General features: G+C 42.5%; 1 long non-coding RNA gene across 1 annotated transcript in view; it reads left to right on the top strand.

Moving 5' to 3' along the window:
• The window catches only part of LOC138843776 (uncharacterized), a 42,307-nt gene extending 28,227 nt beyond the window's left edge, over window positions 1–14,080 (top strand). The window contains exon 3 of the long non-coding RNA XR_011378760.1: window positions 9,141–14,080. This is a non-coding gene — a long non-coding RNA (uncharacterized lncRNA). The remainder of the gene's footprint in view (window positions 1–9,140) is intronic.
• Window positions 14,081–17,512: the final 3,432 nt, after the last annotated feature.

The raw sequence follows: 17,512 nt of genomic DNA, 5'->3' as shown, positions 1-17,512 counted from the left end.
CTGTGTCACTTTGGTTTAAAGGATTATTTATCCATTTGAAAGCCAAAGTTACAGAGAGAGAAGAGAAAGAGAGAGAGAGAGAGAGAGAGAGAGAGAGAGTCTCCCATCCACTTGTTCACTTCCCGAATGCTTACAACAGCCAGGACTGGGTCAGGCTGAAGCCAGGAACCAGGAGCTCAATCTAGGTCCCCCACATGGATGGTAGGTACACACATACGTGAGCCACCACCTGCTGCCTCTCAGGGTACGTTCCAGCATAGCCAGTGGAGTCACACGATGCCATCTCCCTGGACCTGGCTCCTTAGCATCTTTATTCCAATCAAAATACCCTGTGGTTACATTGGACCCACCCTGACAACCCAGGATAATCTCCTTATTTTCAAGTTAGTTGAGTATTAACCTTAATTCCACCTGCAACTAGCCATGTACTAAGTCTTACTCACAGGTTCTGGGGATATGGACAAGAACATTTTTCAGTGGCCATCATTTTGCTTCCACAAACAGGAGCTTTTCCTCTCCTGAAGAGTACTCATATTTTTGAATAAATACGATGATCCTTCACTTTGCACACTGAAACTATCAGCTGAGAGTTTAGAGCATACACAGTAAGTCATCCAGTGCACTCTTGAGTGTCAGTCAGACAGCTGAGGCCCTGCACTTGTCCTCAGTTTACCAACTTCTTTAGACTTTGATGAAAGCAAGTACATCTTTCATCATAATTTAAATGGAGAAAACACTCTTTGAAATCATTTGGTCCTGAAAAATCTCAATATAAATGGTTTGGTTGATGATACACAAATATATGCTTATATATTCTTTGTGCTATTTCAAGTAGTTTTGTTTCCTATAATTGTTAGTGTCATCTTCTTGTGCTGAAAGGAAACCTAACAGCAGTAATATACTGCACAATTACAATCACACACACAACACACATTCTCTTGTTAATGGTCTAGAAATCAGAGTCAAAATGGAGGAATTTGTTGTAAAGACATTAACATACTAATATTCATAGATGATGGCTTGAAAAGAAATATTTAAAAGTTAAAATAGCTTGCATTTTCTGGGAAAACTTAAGATGTAGCATTCTGAAAGTCTTCAGCTTTCCTCCTTGGGCTCTCTAATAGGCTCAGGGTTGCATTTCCTCTGTTTTGCTCAAGTCAGTAATGCAAATGTTCAGCCTCCCTCTAATAGCGCCCCTTAACAGTAAGCTGATACTGCGGAGCTGTTAAATGGACCTCGATGGTTTTCAGGCATTCTCATTTCTGTCCTCTACTAGCCAAGGAGCCCCTAAGGGTGGGGGACCACACGTTGTTTGCAACCCCTGAAAACATCATGTTTAACAGTCCTTTGTCAACTTAGTAGGATTTTTATCGTGAATTTGGAAATAGAGTAGTTGTCTGTGATAATGAAAAGGAAACAGACATTTATTTACGTGGCAAAATGGTATGACTTTTTAAACTATCTAATTAAAGAGTTCTTTTGCAAGCCTATTTTTCAGTTGAGATTCAGGGTACAGAAAAGTAAGAATTGTATAAGATCTCTTTTGACAGGGCCATTTTACTTAAATGGAGTGCCATTGTCTCCTTGACCCCCAAATCGAAGGATCAATTAAAACAAATTAGGTCTGAGCTTTAAACGATTCTCTCCCTCCCAATCCCCAAGTTTATAATTGTTTGGGGTGCCCGGTTTAGACAAAGCCAATAAAGTATGGTGTTTTAGTTTAAGTTATAAATTAATGGGCAACCCCGCAAACGCTGTGGGTTATCTTCCATTTCCAAACCTGGTGGAGCAAATTGAATTGGGTGACTCATTGTTCGAGGATCCAGCATGTGAAATCAGCCAGCATGTTTGCTTGAATCTCTTCTCCTAATGAGCTGAAACAGATAGAACATTTCTCATGCATCCAGATGGGATTATTTTGGAAAGTAAACTAATGCACATGCCCACACAAAATTCCTCTGCTATCTCTAGCCAGATTCAGTTAGCTGCTCACCACGATGATTTACCAGCAATGCGAGGCTGAGCTGTTCCTTGGTATTATTGGCTCCATAGGAATTCTGCCAAGAGACAAATTTTGCTGTTTTGCTTTGTTCAATGTGATAAAACCATGCACAATATTTTCTAGATGCTGTGAGTTTGTGTGTGTATCTGTGTATGTGGGCGTGGGCTGTTTTATGACAGTCGGTAGAATTCACTTAATAGAGCTATTTGACTTGTTATTGAATATTTATGTCAATAACCCATAATATTTAAAACTCTCTCACTGGGGCAAGCATCTGCCTAGCAGATAAGACACATCCCACATCAGAGTACCTGGATTTGACCCCCGGCTCTGTCTCCTGACTTCAACTTCCTGCTAATGCACACCCTGGGAGGCAGCAGCTATGGCTTAAGCACTTTGTCTCTGCCACCCACGAGGGAGACCAGGATTGAGTTCCTGGCTCCTGACTTTGGCCCCTAGTCCAGCCCCAGATGTTTTAGGCACTTGGGTAGTGAATAAATGGATGAGAGCTTTCTACCTTTCTTTTTTTCTTTGTGTCTCAATTAACATTTAAAAAAATTTTTACAGAAAGCTTTTATTTAATAAATATAAATTTTGTAAGTATAACTTTTGGATTATAGCAGTTCTTCCCCCCCATACCCACCTTCCCACCCCAAACCATCCCACCTCCTACGCTCTCTGCTCCCTCTCCCCTCATATTCTTCATTCAGATTCATTTTTAATTATCTTTATATACAGAAGATCAACTCTATACTAAGTAAAGATTTCAACAGTTTGCACCGATACAGACACACAAAGTATAAAGTACTATTTGAAGACTAGTTTTACCATTAATTCTCATAGTACAACACATTAAGGACAGAAGTCCTACATGGGGAGCAGGTGCACAGTGACTCCTGTTGTTGATTTAACAATTGACACTCTTATTTAGACGTCAGTGATCACCTGAGGCTCTTGTCATGAGCTGCCAAGGCTATGGAAGCCTCTTGAGTCCACAAACTCCGACATTATTTAGCCATAATCAAAGTGGAAGTTCTCTCCACTTTGACTACGACCTTGTCTAAATATGATCAGAGTTGGTGAACTCAAAAGGCTTCCATAGCCTTGGCAGCTCATGACAAGAGCCTAGGGAGATTACTGATGCCATAAACAAGAGTGTCAATTTGTTAACTCAACAACAGGAGTCACTGTGCACTTACTCCCCATGTAGGATTTCTGTCCTTAATGTGTTGTTTAATGTGAATTAATGCTATAACTAGTACTCAAACAGTATTTTATACTTTATGTTCTGTGTGGGTGCAAACTGAAGAAATCTTAACTTAATATATACTAAATTGATCTTCTGTATATAAAGATAATTGAAAATGAATCTTGATGTGAATGGAATGGGAGAGGGAGTGGGAGATGGGAGGGTTGTGGGTGGGAGGGAAGTTATGGGGGAGGGAAGCCATTGTAATCCATAAACTGTACTTTGGAAATTTGTATTTACTAAATAAAAGTTAAAAAATCATTGAATATAAACATATATATTTTTAGGAAAAACAAAACAAAAACAAAAAAAAACCAAAGTGAAAGTTCTCTCCTCCCTGCAGAGAAAGGTACCTCCCTCTTTGATGGTCCCTTCTTTCCACTGCGTTTGTTGCCCTTACTATGTAAAACACTTTTAAAAGTCATGAGAAAAAACATAAAGAACTCAAAACACAAATATAATTTGTTCTGCATACTTAAATTGGAATAACTTTTGCAAAATAATTTCCCAATGTATATCAAAAGTCCTAAAAGGGATATTGTCTGTGCATCCAGCAGTTCTAAGATTATGTACCAAGGAATTAATTAATAATGGCCGGTATCAGATCTTTCAAGACAACCCATTATACTATAATTTATTAAAAACAAATGAACAAAATCCTTTAAGTAGCCTAAATGTCCAACAACAGTGAATTAGTTCATGTTAGTCTGGGTCCTATGAAAGAAATAAAACCAAGATAAGGTTAGTGGTACAAAAGATTTCTTGGGGAAAATGAGGAGGAGGAGCCATCACGTCACAACACGGGTCTCACCCTGGTGAAAGGGGAGGGTGGGAGGATATGAGAGGGGAAGAGCCTTAGCAGAGCAGCTGTAACAAAGTTTTGGTAAGGTTGATAGAGTCCCGAAGTCTAAGTCACGCATCAGGAAGCATTGAGGGGTGTGGCACCACAGTGTCGAAGGCTGAGCCTCTGCCTACAGTGGTGGCATCCCACATGGGCACTGATTCGAGTCCTAGTTGCTTCACTTCTGATCCTGCTCCCTGCAAATGTGCCTGGGAGAACAGCAAAAGACGGCTCAAGTGCTTGGACCCCTGCACCCACATGGGTGACCCGGAAGAACTCCTGGCTCCTGGCTTTGGCCTGGCCCAGCCCTGGACATTGAGGCCATTTGGGAAGTGAACCAGTGGATGGAAGATCTCTCTCTCTCTTTCTGTCTCTCTCTCTCTCTCTCTGTGTCTCTCCCTCTCTCTGTGTTTCTCTGCCTTTCAAATAAATAAATAAATCTTGACAAAAAGAAAAAGAAGAAGTGTCGCATTTCCCAGGAACGCCCATGGAAAGTGTGCCCTTTGCTCAAACTCAGTGGTGGATTCAGAGAGTGGTGACTGAGGCCATCAGTCTGTTATGCTCTGGGCAGTAGATCTGAAGGGAGCATTTTGATGACTTCCACACATTAAATAAGTTACTGCATAAGCACACAGGGGTCTAATCATTAAAATGAAGCCGATGAATAATTGTCGACAGGAAAATGCTTATAATTTAGTTTTTGTTTATGATTAAAATACTCATCTCTTTCTTTTTCTTTTTCTTTTTTTTAGTTTTTGACAGGCAGAGTGGACAGTGAGAGAGAGAGACAGAGAGAGAGAGAGAGAGAAAGGTCTTCCTTTGCCGTTGGTTCACCCTCCAATGGCTGCTGCGGCCGGCGTGCTGCAGCCAGCGTACTGTGCTGATCCAATGGCAGGAACCAGGTACTTATCCTGGTCTCCCATGGGGTGCAGAGTCCAAGTACTTGGGCCATCCTCCACTGCACTCCCTGGCCACAGCAGAGAGCTGGCCTGGAAGAGGGGCAACCGGGACAGAATCCGGCGCCCCGACCGGGACTAGAACCCGGTGTGCCGGCGCCGCAAGGCAGAGGATTAGCCTAGTGAGCCGCGGCACCAGCCTCATCTCTTTTAAAAGTTAACTTCATACTCTTTACCATATACATAAATTAACCACAGTTCCTTTGTAGACCTCTTATAACTTGGGAAGACAATTGAGCTATGAAAACATTCTAACAGAATGGTCACTAGAAAGACAATTCAGTGATTTCATGCTTACCATCATTTTTGCTTTTCTACACTGTGATGCCTAACTTACAGTCTCAGGAAAGAGAAATAAATGTATGAAATTCCATATCAAGTATAGGTCAGTCATCCATGAACAGTAAACTGAAGAAACTCTTCAATTAAAGCATAGAGTTCTGAGGCCGGCAGAACTACACAGTGGTGTAGTGGGTAAGGCTGCTACCTGCAGTGCCGGCATCCCATATGGGCGCCGGTTCGAGTCTTGGCTGATCCACTTCCGATCCAGCTCTCTGCTAACATGCCTGAGAGAGCAATGGAGAATGGCCTAAATCCTGGCCCCTGCTCATTCTGGAAGACCCAGAAGAAGCTCCTGGCTCCTGGCTTTGGATTGGCCTAGCTTTGGCCATTGCAGCCATTTGGGGAGTGAACCAATGGATGGAGGACCCCCCTTTCTCTCTCTCCCTCTCTCTCTCTCTCTCTTTCTCTCTCCCTCTCTTTCTCTCTCTCTGCCTCTGCCTCTCTATAATTTTACCTTTCAAATAAATAATTAAATCTTTTAAAAAAAGCATAGAGTTCTAATTGGGGCTGTTCCTTTAAAATGAACTTGATTTTACTCTCTGAAAAATAAATTTTATTGACATGTATAAATAAATGCTGAGTAGAAAAACAGATCTTCTCAATGAATTAGATTTTATGTTGCCTCAGAGGAAGGAGAGGGAACACAGGTTCCAATAAGTACCCCAGTAATGAGTAATGCCAGTTTACATTATGATGAATCTGTGGCCTTATCTCTCCAGCCAAGGTCATGTATTATGGGTGATCAGTCCCTCAAGGTTAGCAGGAAAGGTGGAAAATAGTAAAACCCTCCCACTGAGATAGGATTTTATACACACCACCATATTCCATGTTCCCACACGCCCACCTGTGAAGTACATGATTGATGATGATGAGTAATTGCTACGATGATGACCTTTGTCATCATGCCAGTTTGCAGTTAGCTACTTCAGATGGAAAAATGTAATTTTAGATCGGGAAGAATCTTAGATTATACTATTCCCATGATGCTCTATGAACAAGAGTCCTGTGGTCAGATAGATTTAGATACTGCTTCATATGGTAACCCTTGCACCAATTTATAATGGTGATTAAAAGCTATGAGTAATCCTGTCATAAACCTTCATTTAAATTAGTTTAATACAGCATTTCTGAAGCTTGAAAAAGGAAAGTTCTTTCTTCATTTAGTATCTGCTAACCCACTGTGCATGTGAAACACAGTAGGGACACCTGACTCTTTTTAGCTACATTTTTGCCTTTTTTTTTACTTTTTTGACAGGCAGAGTGGACAGTGAGAGAGAGAGACAGAGAGAGAGAGAGAGGAAAAGGTCTTCCTTTGCCGTTGGTTCACCCTCCAATGGCTGCCACGGCTGGCGCGCTGCACTGATCCGATGGCAGGAGCCAGGTGCTTCTCCTGGTCTCCCATGGGGTGCAGGGCCCAAGCACTTGGGCCATCCTCCACTGCACTCCCTGGCCACAGCAGAGAGCTGGCCTGGAAGAGGGGCAACCGGGACAGAATCTGGTGCCCTGACCGGGACTAGAATCTGGTGTGCTGGTGCCGCAGGCGGAGGATTAGCCTATTGAGCCGTGGTACCGGCCTACATTTTCGCTTTCATCTGAGAACTCCACAGAGTTAAGTTACCTGTTTGAAGTCACGCAGATGCTTCCTGGAGGTCTGGACTCTAAAACAGAGGCTGCCTGGTTCAGTAGTGATATTAACTATACCAAAACACATCTTCAAAACATCTGTGCAAAAATGGAATTAGAATATAAGTTTATTTTGGTGCAAAAAATTCTGAAATACATGCATAGCTCACCTTTCTGCCCTCCCTCCCTCCCTCCCTTCTTTCTTTCTTTCTCCTTCCTTCTTTTCTTTCTTTCTTTCTTTCTTTCTTTCTTTCTTTCTTTCTTTCTTTCTTTCTTTCTTTCTTTCTTTCTTTCTTTCTTTCTTTCTTTCTTTTTCTTTCTAAAAGGCAGAGTTACAGAGAGAGGGAGAGATTTTTCCATCTGATGGTTCATTTCCCAGATGGTCACGGCTGGGCCAGGGCAAAGCCTGGAGCCTGGAACTCTACCTGGGTCTCCTACTATGTGGGTGGCAGGGGTCAAATACTTGGGCCATCTTCCAGTGCTTTCCCAGGCACATTAGCAGGGAGCTGGATCAGAATTAGAGCAACTAGGACTAGAACTGCAACTCATACGGGATGCTAGCATAGCAGGTGTGCCACAACACCAGCCTCCTAGCTTTTTCATAATAAAAATTTCCCACAGTCTTTTTGAAATCCCCCTCATATGCATGGATTTTAATTTTTTGACCCAAAAATAAACTTATCTTTTCATTCCATTTTTTTCTTAAATATTCTGAAGTCCTCTTGGACCTGTAGCTCACTCTCCCTACATTAAACTTGATGTGGTCATTATATCACCTTCTTTGGACTAAGATAGCTAGGGGCTACCACTGTGGTGCAGAGGGTTAAAGCCCTGGCCTGCAGTGCCAGCATCCCATAGGACACTGGTTCAAGTCCCGGTTGCTCCACTTCCCATCCAGCTCCCAGCTAATGCACATGGGAAAGTAGCGGAGGATGGCCCAAGTGCTTGGGCCCCTGCACCCATGTGGGAGACCAAGAAGAAGCTCCTGGCTCCTGGCTTCAGGTTGGCTCAGCTCCAGCCATTGCACCCTTCTAGGGAGTGAACCAACACATGGAAGACCTATCGCTCTGTCTCTATCTCCCTCTATATCTCTGTCCTTCAAATAGATAAATAAATATTTTTTAAAAAAAGATAGTTAAACTTAGTAGGCCTGTGGAACTTGAAGAAAAGAATCTAAAATAGCTACTTCAGAGAGTCCAAGTTATTTTGAAGTACAGCAGAAGGACCAGTGGAAAATGAGGACGGCTATCTTTTCCCTTCCTCCTCAGCTACTGTTTCCAAGGATGGGGTTTGGATGATCAAATGGAAGCACAAGCTTCCTTGAGGAGCTGCTTCTGAGGAGTGATTTATTAATTGCTTCTGAAAGGATTCTGAGTTATGTGTGTTTTTTTTTTTTTTAATTGGATCCCATCGTGGAATGCCACAGAGGTGTGCTGCTTTTACTTTGGTGCTCTTAGAGTTATGATGGAGGCATCCATTTGGCCAAGTGCAGAGCAGATTTAAAAGCAGGCATGTCCATGTGTGCTTTGAGGTGACGGTAGATTTTTCTGCTCCTCAGGGGAACAGAGCAGCTGTACCCTTAGGTTGCCCCGTATCCTGCCTTGAAGGCTGAACTAGTTTCCCAGAAGATTAGAAATAGATTGATGTAAGGGTGTGCAGGCTGGGGGTCAAACCATAGGCTAACTGGCTCTTCCAGTTGTTGATGTTTTTGTTAAAGTTTCCAGAGATCCTGATGCCTCATGTTGAGTAACAGATCCAAGAATGCAGCCAGGTCACTGGACTGAAACCAACTACACAAATTCTGAAGCTCCGCTGGGCTCAGACCAAGAAACACAGGTGGTCTCACGAAGCCACTTTAATATTAGCCCCGCCTTAGAATAGCAGCGAGTACCTGGGTGTGTTTATTATTCTCCAACAAATATTTTTCCATTTATTTCATTTTTAAAACAACCAAAGACAAAGCTTATTCAGCTGTAAAAATGAATTTATGGATTGATTTGCTTGACATTTCTTTTGTATTTTTCTCACTGAAAGAGAAAAGAGAAAGTGCTAGAAAACAGACATAGTTTGCACAAGGACATCCACTGGAGAGTCCTGAAGTGTAAGCTGATTTTTTTTTTTTTTTAGGGATTGGGCTCTCCTGACTGACTCCATTATTTCTGGACTTCTCTACAAAGACCCTCTGAATGTTTGTTTCTACAGAGAACTCGACAAACACTAGAGACCCATCCACCGGAGTGAATTCCCTCAGTGAGGTTGCAATTTCCTGCCAAGAATCGAAGGCCATCGCAGCAGAGTGCCGTCCTCATGTTCAGCCACTACGGAGTGTCTGGAACAGAGTGAGAACAAAAATTAGCCTCGTTCGGTGCCCCCTGACTCTTTCGGGAAGAATCCCAACAAAACTGCCACTGGGAATTCAAAAAGCACATTTGGAGACTGGGAAGGGGCCAGGCCAAACACAAGAGAGAGAATGGCGGTGGAGAGTCAATAAGATAAAGGAAATAAATGACTCAAAGAAGAGTTTTAAGCCAATATTTACACCCATATTGCCATATTTACAGCTTAAACACTATGCCCTGAACATTCAGGAAGTACGTTTTTATGAGTCTCTTAATGAATGCTAAGTCAATAATACCGCAAACAATGGGCCCACTGAACTTTCTTGGGAAGGCCATATAGTGAGTTGTTCAAATGGAGTCAGTTAGTTAAACTCAGTAATGCGCTTTTCGAAAAGGAGCAATTTTCAAATTGGCCAAAATGTATCTATTATTAAAGGGAACCAAGACGTAGAATTAGAAGATGTCCATATTACGCAACTAAAAGTCTCCATGCAGCAGATTTTATGGTCAACAGAAGCAGTGCTCAAAGAACAGGTGCCACCATCAGCATGGTCATAAGGGAATAATTACACACACAGACAAAGCTAATCAAAGGGCCAATTTGCAAACTAATGTGCGCAACTATGAAGTCCACTACAGCCAAGCAGCTAAGCAGCGAAGTGGATTACATCAATGAGTTGGTGCCATGACGTCAGTAACTCTTTAAGCTAATTTTTCTTTTCCTCTTGTGTTTCTGTTTTTTATCTTAGCCACATCTGACCTATACGGGCCAACTGGCAGGACCAGATGAATGATCAATAGGCAGAGCCCCCTGATATGTGAAACACAAGTCCAGCGAAAATACCACCACATTCTTTGATCAGAATGAGATGCCTAGACAGTGTTTTTAAAAGGGTTGTTTATTTTTGGGGGTGCTCCGTTATTCAATGTCCTTTTGTTGCATTTACAAATGTAATGTCAAATGACAGCCCTGCCGTTCTTTCTTAAAATGTCAAAGACCACATAGATCTCGTTTGGACACATCCTCCACTTTCACACATTATGCTGGATGCAGGTAAATCAGCATGATTCAGTAGACCTCATATTTTAAAAGCATTCATTCTCAGACATTTTGACATAAAACAAATCCTCTTGATAAAAATGACAGCATGTTAATTGATGGCTCCTACAAATTAGTAGACATCTGATGACATCATATACAGCATCAGACCCGATTCTCTACCTATAAAGACTCAAAAAGAACAAGAAGAGAAAGTTTTTTATAGTCCCCCTTACTTAAAAGGAGAATAATGTAATTATTCAGGCAGATGTTACTATAAAGTTGAACAACTAAAGCCACTGGTGACAAAACTAGGTTCCAATTTTGTCTTTCGGAAGCATAGGGCTCTGCAGGTCAGATGCATTTATTAAGCTCCCTGAAATTAACATGGCATCTCAGAGAACTGGGTAATAATGAAATATTTGCAAGCAATCTCCCTCCATACCCATGGGAAATTGGTCCAGAACACACTCTCATTCTCTTCCCCAGACACTAAAATCTGAAGATGCTTAGGTCTCCTCTAAAAAGTGTCATAGTATTTGCATTTAACTTACACAATCCTCCCATTTATCTCCATCATATCTAGATTACTAATAATACCTGAGATGATGTAGATTCTACGTAAATCACTGCGGGGTTTTTTTTTTTTTTTTTTGAGATTTGTTTATTGATTTATTTGAAGGTCAGCGTTACAGAGAGAGAGGGAGAGACAGAGTTCTTCCAATCACTGGTTCACTCCCCAGATGGCCACAACAGCCAATCCTGGGGCCAAGCTGCTGATAGGAGCCAGGAGCTTCTTCCAGGTCTCCGACAAGGGTGGCAGGGGCCCAAACCCTTGGGCCATCTTCCACTGCTTTCCCAGGCCATTAACAGGGAGCTGGATCAGAAGTGGAGCAGCCAGCACGCAAACCGGTGCCCACATAGGATGCTAGCATTGCAAACGGTGGCTTTATCTGCTACCAGCCATGTAAATCATCATTATGTTGTGTTATTTAGGGAATAATGACAAGGGAAAAAATATCTGTACACATTTAGCATCGGGGCATTTTTTCCCCTTGAATAATTCTGATCCATGGATGGTTGAATCTGGGGATGCAAGAGCTCACATGTGCAAAAGGCCAGCTGTCTATGAAGTTATGTAATACATGGCCTGGTAACTTCTATTAACTGAATATGGACAAGTGTCTCATGATTTTAGAGATTTATATTGACAGAAATCTGTGGCGGTTTTCCAAACATGCAATCCACGAGAGAATGTGAGTGAAAAAGTCATTAGTAGTACCAATGGCTTTGACCTCCTGGACTCCCCTGAAAGTCTGAGCGCCCCTGTCCCAAGGTTGACCAGACATCCCTTTGAGTGCCGCTGTGCTTGGGGAAATATTGGAACCTGTTGGCAGGTGGATGCCCTCGTGAAAGTAAAAAGGTAAAAAGAGAAAGGGAAAATTGAATTGAATTCTCCCTCTTGTGAGGGATTTTACCAAAATCCTCAGGCAAATGCATGATGGTGGGAAGACACAGAATACAATGGGGGTTGCTAAGGAGAAGAATTTAAAATATATTTTGAAAATTCTCACCAAGATTAAATGAGGTGGCAGATGACAGCTTTGATTCTGGACCCTATGTTTTTCTTTTTCTCTTTTTAAAGACTTATTTATTGAAAGTCAGCATTACAGAGACAGACATAGGGAGAGAATCTTCCATCCATAGCTTCAGTGCCCAAATGGCTGCAATGGCCCAGGGCTGAGCAGGGCAAAGCCAGGAGCCAGCAATTTCTCCCAGATCTCCCATGTGGGTAGCATGGGGCCAAGCATTTGGGCTGTCCTAGGCTGCCTTCCCAAGGGTATTAGTAGGAAGCAGGATCAGAAGCGGAGCAGCCAGGACTTGAACCAGCATCCATATGGGATGCCAGCATCAGACAGTGTGGCTTACCCTCACTGCCACAATGCCAGCCCCAAAGCCCTTATGTTTTTCTTTCTAGCTTTTTCTACCACCTTTTAAGAATGAATGCCCCTTAGAAATTCACCTGGTTAGTATTATTAATTCACAGGTGTAGTTGTGATTCCAGATGATCTGCTTTAAGCAAAGTTTGTACTCTCCACACTGTAGGTGCAAGAGGCTGATCGAAAGGTGATCTCTGACCCAGAGATGAAGGAACGGAACAGGCTGATCTGTGCAGAAACCCTCCATAAGCTGTGCTGGCCAGGGGTGGGCTTCTCGGGGGTTATGAGGATGAGGAGGAGTGAAGGCCAGGGCAAGGGGCCAGCACCAGCATAACAGCACAAAAGGGAATCAAGGGTGTCTCCTGTACATGTGACAGGCCAGGAATGATAATGCAGTTCCGAAGGGCTCAACCTTACTGTCCGTCCCAGGGGATGGAGATAAACACACACACACACACATACCCTGTGAAGCGGCAACTACAGCATTGAGCTGCAAGTGCATGGACCCTGGATCCTCCTGGTAAGAGCTGCAAACTCTTTATTCCAAATAAATCAGCACATTATTGTGGTGGTGGAGATACTGTGCAAACTTCAAACTCTGGATGATTTGAGGAAAATATGCTCGTGGAACATCCTTATTTCAGTCCCAAGAATTTGGAGGAAAAGTGACTTTAAAATTTCAGCTATTTTAATCAGTTACAGCATGCAGAATCAATGGAAAAATCTGGTGTGGAATGGATGTAATTCACAGCTTCATAAGTTACGTGCAGCATTGCAGTCTCTTAACTTTTTACATATAATTTGTACTCAACACGCTAAATCCGAATGCTGATTAAAAAAAGAAAATTATTAGTGTCATTTTATCATCCTAAGAAGAAACTAAATGGGCACTCACAGAAGTCAACTATATGAGAACCTGTTTCTAGAATCCATTTTTCACTTAGAACTGTCATCACTAACATTGCTTCATCAGGGATTCCCTCTTTTCATTGCTTACAGGTTTTTTCCCCAATACAAAGCATAGACGTATTATTAAACTCCTATGCTTTGTTCAGAAATTTTTATCTTTAACATTCACACAATAACTTCTTCACTATTACTGTTCTTTAAAAATAGTATTTTCCAAAAACATGTTTTGTTGACTTTATTTCTACAAGCTTCTTGTGGACATTCTCCAAAGAGATTCTGCTTAAAGATGGTTGGAAAATGACGGGCTTAAAAAAGAAGCTTCTTTACAAGGGTACTTTTATAATCCTTTGATAGAATTATATTCATCAAGAGATGGCAAGAATATTTTCCTGAAGGAACCGCTTCCAAAGTTACTTGATTTGGAAAACTTAATTTCCCTGTGAACCTATTAATATCTCTTAGAACTAGTAACTGGAGCAAAATACATTTATGAAACATAAAGATGGCAAACTTGGGGATTGCATGGTGGTGCAGCAGGTTAAGCTGCACCATATGGGTGCTGGTTCAAGTCCCTGTTGTCCACTTCCAATCCAGCTCTCTAGTAATGCTATGGGAAAATAGCAGAAGATAGTCCAAGGGCTTGGGCTCCTGCCACCCATGCAGGAGACCTAGATGGAGTTCTGGGCTCCTGGTGAAGCCTGCTGAAGCCTGACCAAGCTAGCTGTGAACTTTGCGGTCATTTGGGGAATGAACCAATGGATGGGAGATTCTATTTCTGTCTCTCCCCCACCTCCAGTGTGTGTGTGTGTGTGTGTGTGTGTGTATCCCTCTCTCTCTGTAACTCTGCCTTTCATATAAATAAAATAAATCTTTTGGAAAAAATAGCAAACTTGTCACCTTGATATTCAATTGCTTTTTCACATGCAGTTAGACAAAAGAGCTTAAGTTAGAATAACTGAGGTAGAAGGCTGCCATAGTAGAAATTGCATTCCTCTGTTCTCCCACACCCAGGGTGAGAGAGAACAGGTAAGAGGGAGGTGTTGCTGACACAGAGAATGCTCTTCTTGTTGTGGTGTGCATGTACAATTCTTTTCCTGTCTAGGTGTAAGTAGACAATGAAGTTTTGATTGTCTGTGACTGCCCATGTCCACTTTGGTCAGTTCATTCAGATATGCAGTTGAATGGCAGCATTGCCAGTATCTTATACCCACTGAGGGGCTGAAGGAGTTGTGTAACCAGTGGGATAAGTTAGATGTCTGGACCTGGGCCTTTTGCACAATTGGGGCCTCATTATTTGGTGTGAAACATTTCCAATCCCCAGCATTCTACACTCATACATATTAAGTATAGAGAGTTAAATATAAATCTAGAGACACTGTTCAAGGAGAAATCCATGGGATTCTTTGATCACTTTCATTTCCAATCATTTTCCTTTATTGACACAAATACTCAAGAATTGGCTGTACTAGGTTTGTCTGTCCCTTTTTTAAAAAATTTATTTATTTATTTGAGAGGCAGAGTTACAGAGAGAGAGAGAGAGACAGAGACAGAGAGAGAGACAGAGAGAAAGGTCTTCTATCTGCTGGTTCACTCCTTAAATGGCTGCAACAACCGGAGCTGGGCCATTCTGAAACCAGGAGCCAGGAGCTTCTTTCAGGTCTCCCACACGGGTGCAGGAGCCCAAGCACTTGGGCCATCTTCTGCTGCTTTCCCAGACCATAGCAGTAGCTGGATCAGAAGAGGAGCAGCCGGGACACAAACTGGCACTCATGTGGGATGTGGGTGCCGGAGGCGGAGGCTTAGCCTACTACACCACCACACCAGCCTCCCGTGTGTCTGTCTTACATTAAATCAACCAACCATTAAAAATCAATCTTTCCAAAGCTAAACTGTTCCTAATTGTCCGTGGGCTTCGCCAGGAAGGAACACAAAAGCACCGCAGAGTTTCTAACTTCGTTCCTTGTACTTCATCGTGGGTTCTCAGCAGCCCCCAGTGCTCTCTGACTGCGTTCCGTCAGCTTCTCGGGGAGGGATTGGTTCCTTCAACAGCTGTGTGAACAGGCCGGGTCGGTATCACAGAATGGCGACTGCATAAAAAAGTGGGCTGTGCAAGAGGAGGAAGGTTTACATCTAAGCCTAATTACCCAGTTCAGAAAGTTGCCAGCCTCGACGGGCTCCTATCTTCTTTGGACAGTGATAGCAGTTCGTTTTCTATATTTATATTCCTATGCACTTGTGCATACAATGGAGCCTTTGTTGGAGTGTGTCTGGCCAGTGTTTTGCATCTCTTTATGACAGGCAGTAATTGAGCTGGGACGTAATGTACCTGGGCTGAAGCGCTGCTAGCTGTTGGAGTCTCCTTCTGGGCGGTGTTGTCGCTGGCACAGTCATCCTATGTGCTTCTTCCCGGCTCCTCCGAGCCTCCTCAGTTTAATGACAGTCTTAGGTTTTATTTGTTTCCTCTGATCCAACATATTTATGTGGGGGCAGTTCCAGAATTCATAAAGTCTGTCACAGGGTGGTAATTATTGACCCTAGTTTTACATAGCACCTCATGTGGTAAGAAGATAAATGCGTAATCAGCCAGTAACATGCAAAAGGACCAGAGGACTTTGTCATTTCACTCCACCCTCTGTGAGTCACTGACATGGATTGAATTATAAACGAGAAACCAGCACTTCAATTTGATGAGACTCCTCCTAAACAGGAAAGTGTCGCTACATGTTGGCAGTTTATAAAATGTGATGATCTACCTTAATCCATCGGAACCGACATGTCCTTAATGATAGCACACATTCTTTGTAAGTTAAATAGCTGGTACTTTTTTAAAAAACCTGTCAGGATATGCTTATGCGGCGATGCACATGTGATCCCAGGCATTTCCATTGTGTCTAAAATACAGAAAATACAACCCACTGGAGAGTTTGTAAAATAGTGCTAGTGTCCCAGTCTCTAAAGGCACAGACCAAATCTGAGCTACAACCCAAGGCTGATTTTTCCCATTGGAAAGACCTCAGTCCTTGCATGAAGCTGTAATGTCTCAAGGTCATTGTGCATCAGACCCCTAAAATAACCATTCAACAAAATTCTTTGGCCACCTGTTCTGCTCCAGGCACAGACCTAGAGGGTGCAGCATAGAGATGGGGGGAACTTACTCATGCATTTATGCTTCTCTGTGGCTTGTTTAACCCTTTCTAGTCAGCAAGAAGATACTCTGGCTTCCTTCTTTTCTCTCCTGTGAGGATGTCCCCTGCTTCCTGTTTCTGAGCCTTGTACCTTCCAGGCTGCCCCTCCAAAGGACACTTCTCCCACAGTAAAATAAATGAAAAGCAGCCTCTGTTGATGGCTTAGCTAAAAAGGAATGTATTTCCAACCTGGTGCTACACTAACCTTTTTTATTTTATTTGTAATTTTTTCATTTTTTTTGTAACCCCTATAGACCTCAGGATAAATACTCTAGAATTATGTTAGAGATTTTCAACAATCCTTTTGCAAGGTTATTTAAGGACTTGATGGTTAGAATAGTAGGGATTATAACATGAAGTCACCCAAGACAGGCTTAAAATAATTTGATACAATGCAGAAATTTTCTGACGTGTCTTACAGATAAACCGCTGCGAGAGTCATCTTAGTCAGGCTTTATCTTGGACACATCTGCTTATAACCTTGGTAATGACGTGTTTGAAGCAGACAGGATATGGCAAACTGGGAAGCCAAGGGTGTAATCAGGGGGCTTATTATCAGCAGATCTCACTTAATGGAATGTTTTCAAGGCACTGCTGAAAATTGCAAATATTAAGCTTGAAACGCCCAATGGTTGCTGTTTTGTTCATAAAATTTGATATGAGAACAGCAAAGGAACAGCGTATGTCAGAGCTGTTGTTTATGTAGGTTGTGTCCTGCATAGCGGCACCCAGCAGAGAAAGTAGTTGGAGGGGGTTAAAAACCTGGTTTGCACTGTGCTCGCTGGGCTATGCGTCCTGAGGTGAGGCTGTATCTGCCACAAAGGGTGTGTTTTTTCATATCTGCACAAAGGTATGGGATGTATATATGATCCTAGTCATTTCCAGTGTGTCTAAGATACAATTACCACCCTCATCTTTCCGCTGCTAGGCCAGTGGAAAGATCTGGGAAGGGCTGCCTTACTGATAGTAGGAAAACTGACTGCAAGTGGAGCCGATGTCCTTTCCCCCAGCAAGCTGGGCCCCCTCCAAGGATTCCAAGTCACTAGCCAGTTCTGGGGCTCAGAAGGCATTGTTGTTCCACCCACCT

Source organism: Oryctolagus cuniculus, chromosome 9 (genome assembly GCF_964237555.1).
Source record: "Oryctolagus cuniculus chromosome 9, mOryCun1.1, whole genome shotgun sequence".
In the NCBI taxonomy this organism is placed as follows: Eukaryota; Metazoa; Chordata; class Mammalia; order Lagomorpha; family Leporidae; genus Oryctolagus; species Oryctolagus cuniculus.
Note: the sequence above shows the minus strand (reverse complement) of the source record. Positions and strands in the feature narration are given on the sequence as shown.